Below are 8,443 nucleotides of genomic sequence, written 5' to 3' on the forward strand. Positions count from 1 at the left end.
TGGGCTATATAAGATTCCCTCTGACATAATTTCACAGATCAGAGCCCACGAATTGGCCAACAAGACAGCTCTGTGAGTCAAAGCGCTTGTCACTAAGTCTGAATGCTAGACTCCACATGGTGGGAAGAGAAAACCAACTTCTTAAAGTTGTCCTCTGACCTACACATATGTCCACCCATACATACACACAAAAAGATCTGTGTTATTCAGGGTTCGCTAGAGGGACAGAACTTATAGAATGCCTCTATATATTAAGGAATTTTATTGTGATGACTTGCAGTCTGTAGTCCAACTAAACCACAATGGGCCACTATGGATGGGAAGTCCAAGAATCTAGTGGTTGCTCAGCACCACACGGCTAGTTGTTTGAGCTCGTCTTCGGTAGAAGTAGATTCCAGCAGCTGTGCTGACAAGTACTCAAGTAGTCAAAGAGGTTTTCCTTCTTCCAATGTCCTTCTACACCTCCAGCAGAAAGTGTAGCCCAGATGACGGTGTGTGCCACCATACCTGGATCTGGAACCTGCTCTGTCCCAGGCTGACCTTGAACTCAGAGCTCTCCTCTGTCCCAGGCTGACCTTGAACTCAGAGCTCTCCTTGTCTTAGTCTCCTAGGATTAAAGACGTGTACTACCTTGCCTGGGCCTAAGCTTTTCATGGCCACTATGCCTCAAGATCTCCATGCCAAGATCCAGGTCAGAAACTTGTGTCTTCCAGCCTCAAGGTCTGGATCACAGGTGTGCCCTCCAATTCTGGGTTGCAGTTCATGTCATGTGTGAAGCTCCTGACACGCAGAAGACAGGGCCTCTTTTAAAACCTACTATTCTTTTAAAAATGTAAGCCAACAACTTTGTCCTTAGTGTCAATCACTTAGAATGATGATTGGTTTTAGATTATCAACCTGACTGAGTTAACCGTCACCCACCGGATGGAAAGGCTTTATCGATCTGTGCCTGTCCCAAGGACACTGACATTTGAACGTATTAGACGAAGGGGGATCTCCATATGATGTGGCTGAGTGTTGTCCAGTTGTTTGAGGGCCTGAACAGAACAAAAAGGTGAAGGGAAGGGGATACTCTGAGCTCTGTAGCTGGAACAGCCCTTTTATCCTGCCCTCAGATGCTGGACTCCGGAGAATCTACCCTTGGAATTCTGGGGCTTAGAACCTCTTGTTCTCCAGTTTCTCAGGTTAAATGCTGGGGCCTTTGTATTTAGAGTGAGCCACGCTTTCAGCTTCCCCAGTTGTCTAGATTGTAGATGGACTGGTGCAGGACAGCCTCCATAATTGTGTGAACCAATGCCTATGATAGATAGGCCCTGCCTGCCTATCTACCTGCCTATGTATCAGTCATATCATAGCTTCTCTGTGTGTCAATCATATCGGCTCTGTTTCTCTGGAGAGACAAGACCACTATAAATCATAATAATGGAAGACTGCTTCAAGTGATATACTGTACAGATTGAAATGAAAGAGCAAGCAAAGGTAGGAGCAGTATTTATAGTCTAGTATTTAAACAAGAAAACTGTTGTGGTTAATATTGCTCTGTGGTTAACATACTACTTAGAACATATAGTTCCCAAATAAAAGACACAAAAACCTTTGTATTTATAATAAACCTTCAAGCATTAGAGCTGGGCAGATCTCAACCCTCTGTGCTATTTTCCCTACTTCCCTGTCAGTGATCCTGAGATATCACTTGGCAGCTTCTGCATGGGCCACTCCTGCTCCAACAGGCCATGCACTCACCATCGATCGCCTACCCCATGGCAACTTCTTTTTTCTCCTCCTCTCCTCTTCCTTTCATGGAACCTTTGCTCTGGCCCCTCTCTTCTGCCCATCCAGGCTGCAGGCATCTTTATTAAATACGCTTAACACAACAAAAGCTGGTATGCATGAAGATTTGCTTGACTCGAAGCAGTCAGATCTTGGGGTACAGAATTTAGCATTTGAATACAAAGAACACCAGACCATCCCCCTACAGAAAGCTCCATTTTCTGTAGATTGGGACAAATTCCTATGCTTTAATGTTGAAGCTAGCTATAGGAACCTGGGACTTGTTACATGTTAAGATAGCAACCTCTTGTTTCATTTTCAGTGCTAAGGACTGAACCTAAGGCCCCATCATGCATGTGTGACCAACATCACATTCCCAGTCCTAAATTACCAATCAAGTTAAAGAGTAACTTTATGTGAAATTAGGCCTGTTCCAAGTCTAGAAATTTTGTCTATACTGCAGCTGAATAAACCAAAGAGGTTGTTCGTGTTACTCTTGAGCCTTAAAGTTCGATTTAGTTTGCCCTGGCCAGCTAATAAGAGTGAACCAAAAAAGCCAACAGGAATTGATGCAAATTGCCCTGGATGCTACCCTCACTCACACCCAACCACCATTGACTTGGATTCCATCTCTATTGAATTGGAAAACCATGGCCTTGTGAATCCCTCCCCTCCCCTGTAGTCACTGGTTTTACTGCTTGAGGCCCGACCTCAACTATACTTACTTCTCAGGTTTACTGAGATTAACTTTTTCCCACTTTAATACGACCTATGTGTGCACATAACCTTCAAAATGGCTTTGGGGATGGCTATTTGCTTGTATAAATACCATCAACAGGCATGGATCAGCAGTGGTGTCTCAGTGACATGGCTGAGTCTTCTGGTCACTGCCTGTGGTCACCTCATCACGTTTGAGCAATCATGATAGCGTGACATGCTAGCAAGTTGACACCAGTTCGGGGTTGTGTTCTTCCTCACACCCTCTCCCTGGATGATGCTTAAGGGCTCTTCTGGAAACAGGAATCTAATCGAAGCAGAACAACGGATTACTATTCCTTGCCTTGTGGCACAACTTCAGGGTAAAGAAGGCAGTGGGACAAAGTTGTCGAGCTCAACTGTACTGAGAAAGGATCTGGTTAGCATTCTCAGGAGACTGGTTGTCTTAGGGTTTCACTGCTGTGAAGAGACACGATGACCACGCTAAAGGAAAACACTTAACTGGGCCTGGCTTACAATTTCAGAGGTTCAGTCCATTATCATCATGGAGGGAAGCATGGTAGCATCCAGGCAGACATGGTGCAGGAGGAGCCAAAAGTTCTACATCTTGACTTAAGGCAGCCAGTAGGAGACTGTTATCTGCAGGCACCCAGGAGGAGGGTCTTTTCCATAGTGGGCGGAGCCTGAGCATAGGAGCCTCCAAGCCTGCCCACACATCAACTCACTCCCTCCAGCAAGACCATCTTATCCAACAAGGCCACACCTCCTAATAGTGCCACTTCCCTTAAGCTGAGTATATTCAAACTACCACAGTGGTGTTTGGGGGAGGATGAGGTCAGTTGGAGTTAGTCTCTGACCAGCTGCCATACTGGACTTTGGATGAAGGACATTATACATGTTGGCACAGTCCTAGCCTTCCTGTGTTGACTGGCCTTCATTAAGAATGAGTGGAAACAAGCTGGGCGTGGTGGCGCACGCCTTTAATCGCAGCACTCGGGAGGCAGAGGCAGGCGGATTTCTGAGTTCGAGGCCAGCCTGGTCTACAAAGTGAGTTCCAGGACAGCCAGGGCTGCACAGAGAAACCCTGTCTCGAAAAAGAATGAGTGGAAACCTGAACAAATCTTAGCAAAGCAGTGGGGTCCAAAGACTTGTGTCCAGTTGTCCTTTATAAATTAGAGTCTATTATTAAAATGTTGTATTTATTAGTATGGCTAGCTTAATTTGAAGTGCAAGATATAAAAGAACGTGCAATAGAAATTCTGTCGGCTCTGGAGTTCCTTATCTATATTCTTATACGTACTTGTAGTCTCCGATCTATCTTTGTCCTTGAGATTCTTTCCAGAGAAAATGCTATGTATAGTTTCCAGCAGTACATATCTATTAAGCCCACAATTCCATTTACTGCAGTATGTACCATGACCATATTTCCACAAAGGAAATTTCTCTTTTAAAGCCCTACCAAATAAATTATGAGGTGCTGTATATTATACAATACTTCTGATATCAGAAACATAAAGATTGTGAAAATATGTGCATACTGTAATTAATGAAATATGCTGTATATTCTTTTCTTCCAATATTGTGGTTCCAGACCATACTTGTGTCAACAATATATTTTGAGCATGTTCCATATTATTGCTGAAGACATTTTATCCTTTTCTAGTTGAGGACTATTCCCAGCAGAGCACGAGGGTAGTCAAAGTTAAAGGGAGGGAGCAAAGGCTGGGATAGGAAGCCTGTGTAATCAGTCAAAGTTAAAGGGCGGGAGTAAAGGCTGGGATAGGATGCCTGTTTAATCAGTCAAAGTTAAAGGGAGGGAGCAAAGGCTGGGATAGGATGCCTGTGTAATCAGTTAAAGTTAAAGGGCGGGAATAAAGGCTGGGATAGGATGCCTGTGTAATCAGTCAAAGTTAAAGGGAGGGAGCAAAGGCTGGGATAGGATGCCTGTGTAGTCAGTCAAGGTTAAAGGGCGGGAGTGAAGGCTGAAATAGGAAGCCTTTTGGTAAAGACAGTAGATGCAACTGCACGTGGGGGTAAAAGCACAATAATCCTTAGTTAGCTTTTCTTTCCTTTAAGGATAAAGATCTGCAAATGGAAGAATCTAAGATCAGGAAGACGGACTCAAGTTTGACAGGGAAAAAAAAAAAAGACCAAAATAATAGCTACACAGTTTATAGGTGATTCTGATTCAGAGTCTAAACAGATACAAACCACAGCTCTAAAGCAAATGCCTGGGGTGATAGAAATCACAGTTGACCATAGCTCTAAAGCAAATGCCTGGAGTGATAGAAATCACAGTTGGAAATTTTGTTCATGGAATCAGGAAGAAGAAAAGAGGGAAATATTTTCATCCGTGTAGCTTATACAAAACACAGACAAATCCCATACACAAGGTTTACAGCATTTCTCAACCTGTGGGTCATGACGCCTTTGGGGTTGAACAACCCTTTTACGGGGCTAAGACCACTGAAAAACACAGAGATTTACATTACAATTCATAGCAGTAGCAAAATTACAGTTACAAAGTGGCAATAAAAATAATTTTATGGTTGGGGTTATCACAACCTGAGGAATGTATTAAAGGGTCGCAGCATTAGGAAGGCTGAAGACCACTGGACATCACTGCTTTTTTTTTTCTAATTAAAAAATGTGTGATTAGAAGAATCAGAACAGGGACTAGAGAGATGGTTCAGCAGTTATGAGCACTTGCTGCTCTTCCAGAGGACCCAGGTTTGACTCCCAGCACCCACAGGGCAGCTCACAACCATCTGTAACCCCAGTTCCAAGGAACCTGACACTCTCATCTGGCTTCTTTGGGTACCAGGCACGCGTGTGATATATGCAAAACACTCAAACACATAAAACAAAAATAAATTTAAAGAAGAATCAGAAGAGGTTTGCCAGAAAATGTTGTCACCACTAGGTGGGGGCAGGTGTCAGAGGGCTGCAGGGATGAGTGCTCACTGCCCATGCCTTCATCTTCTCTCTTAGCAGCAGAGGAGAACAAGCTATGACAAGGGTCCATTGCGGACAACACTTACTTACCTTAGGCTGTTCTCCCCCTCCCCCTCCTTCTCCCTCCCCCTCCCTTTCTCCCCCTCCTTTTTTCCCCCACCACGTCCCCTCTCCCCCTCCATCTCCTCCCTCTCCCCTCTTTAAAATGAGGAGCTTGCACCAGACAGTGGTGCCACATGCCTTTAATTCTAGCCCTTGGGAGGCAGGTGTAGGTATATATCTCTGAGTTCTAGGCCAGCCTGGTCGACAGAATGAGTTCCAGGACAGCCGGGGCTACACAGCGAAACCCTGTCTTTAAAATAAATAAATTGATTTAATTAAAATAAGGAACATTTATCTTTTTGTTTGTTTGTTTGTTGTTATTGTTGTTTTGTTTTGAGATGGGACTTCATTCTGTAGCTCAGGCTAACTAGGAACTTACTATGTAGCCCAGGATGGCCTCAAACTCATGGTAACTCTCCCGTCATAGTCATGAGCATTGGGGTTATGGATATCGGCTACCACACCCACCTATACGTTGGTTCTTAAGTAGTTTTCTACCAATTACATTTGATGCTAATCTGACAAGTCAAGTTGAATCTGGAAGGTTCTGGGTTTGTTGGTGTTGGCAATGCTATTTTGATGAAAGTGATGAATTGGGGTTAGGCACCATCCACTAACTTTTGGGACCTCACCAGATTTATGACACAGAGCAGAGCCACCCAGTTAAGCCATTCCTGGGTTTCTGAGTTTGGGAACTATATGATATACGCTGACAGGTTTAAGCCCCATAGGTTTGAGGAATTTATTTCACAGCAACAGAAGACTAACACACAGACACTTGAAGGGACCTTAACAAACTTCAATGTGTCCCAAAGATCATCAGGTGGGCACTGGAATTGGAAACCCTGTTGTTTGGTTGTGCTGGTTTGAATGAGAATGGTTTCTGGTGGCAGAACTGTTTGGGAAGGATTAGGAGGCGTGGCCTTGTTGGAGGAAGTGTGTCTCTGGGGGCCCAGCTTTGAGGTTTCAAAAACTCTCACCATTTCCAGTTGGCCCTCTCTGCCTGGTGCTTATGGAAAAAGATCCAAGCTCTCAGCTACTGTTCTGGGACCATGATATCTTATCACAGCAATAGAAAGGTAATAAAGATGGTGAGGTGTGCACTTGAGGTGTCTTGTCTGGGATGAGGGTTCCAGTTTGTGTACAAGAGACTTGTAGACTCTGAAGGGCAGACCTGCTGTGTGACCTAGCAGGCAAATGCTAGAGGAAGAATATTCAGAGCCTCATTTCAGAGTCATTGTCTAGCAGTCATAACTGACCCCCGTGAAAGGGGCATCCTGAGGGAGAATTCACAGATGAGCCCTGAAAGAAACTTCGTGGCGCTCGGCAGGGTCACTGGGGGTTGAGGGTGGGGGCGAGAAGAAGCCCGTGGGGGAGTGAAAGGCTCCTTCAGGATATATGAAGGGATTTTTTTTTCCACCTGTTTGGAATGAAGTTTTAGGACACTTTACCTGCATTTCGGAGTAGATGACAGATGAGCTTTCACTTGAAATGTAACTAACGATCTCTCTACATTAAACTACAAACAACTGACATTTAGGATCTCTGCCCAGTGTTGAGTTCTGGACAATGGGATGACAGCTGTGTCATCTTGGAGGGATGACTTTTTTTTCACAGAGCTGTTGTTTACGTCTGCACCGGTCTTTAGAGTCCTCAGTGCCTTCAGCAGCCTCTGTGGCTGGGCGCTGCCGTGTAAGTAGGTGGCAATGAAGGTTTGCTCTCTGGTTGGATGAAAACACTGGCACTCGGAGACCTTAAGTGGTTCACTCAGCTCACACAGCTGGTGACTGCTCAGACAGGGACTTGGAACTTGGCTCCTATCCCTGTTCTAAGAGAAACAGCATCATGAACTTGAGCTGTAGGTGAGCACATGAGTGTGGGGGGCAACCAGAGGAGCCTTGATTAGCCTCCAAGCTAATCAGAGCAAGCGAAGTGCTGAAGAGGGAGCCGAAGAGGGAGCCGGCCTTCACAGGCAGACTCGGAACCCTTTCCCAATCCGAGCCTTTTCATTTCCTCTTCTCAACCTTGTTCATTAACTCAAGGAACAAGTACCAGTTTGCTTGATCCGAAAATTGGATAGTTGGATAGTTTCCTTTCTAGGTAAAGGACAATTACTGCCTGAAGAAGATAGGAGTTGGTTAGGAAAAAGCACCATTTCCCCAAACTGTGGGATATAAGAGAAATGGGTGATGATTCTCAGGAAACTTGGGGGATTTAAACACTATGGTCCTGTGATATTCTCTCTGCTGGGCTGGAGAGATGGGTAAGTGGTACTAACTGCTCTTCCAGAGGTCCTGAATTCAATTCCCCGCAGCCCCATGATGGTTCACAACCATCTGTAATGGGCTCTGATGTCCTCTCCTTGGGTGTTTGAAGAAAGTGACAGTGTACTCATAAATAAATCTTAAAAATAAAATAAAATAAAAAATAAAAATAAATAAAAAGCTAATCTGCTGCTCTTTGAAAGGTTTTTTTTGGAAGGGCTGGAGGGAGGGGGACTCTGGCTTTCTTCCCACTTAATGTACACCTAAGACTTCCTGGCCCAGTATAAACAGAATGGATATGGCTTTCCTAGGATCCTCTTGTTTTGTGGACCAGAGAGTGTGGGCTGGGGCCTAGGGCATGTAGGCTAGACAGAGTCAAAAGCAAGACCCTTTGCCTAGGTAGCTTTGGCTCATACCCATGCCAGTCACCAAACCTGGGCAGTAACAAGCCCCACCCTTTAGAAAGGTTAATTCCCTCTTTCTTAGGAGTGACCAGTAGTCCCAGAGGGACCAAGCAGCAAAAGCTGTCAGTGAGCCCCATGAAGGGTGGCTCTGAGACCCTCAGAGGGGCATCGCTTCCTCGACTGTCCTGACCCACATCATCCCTCTGAGACTGGCTGTCGCAATCCAGGGCT

This window comes from Mus musculus, chromosome 17 (genome assembly GCF_000001635.26).
Source record: "Mus musculus strain C57BL/6J chromosome 17, GRCm38.p6 C57BL/6J".
Lineage (NCBI taxonomy): Eukaryota > Metazoa > Chordata > Mammalia > Rodentia > Muridae > Mus > Mus musculus.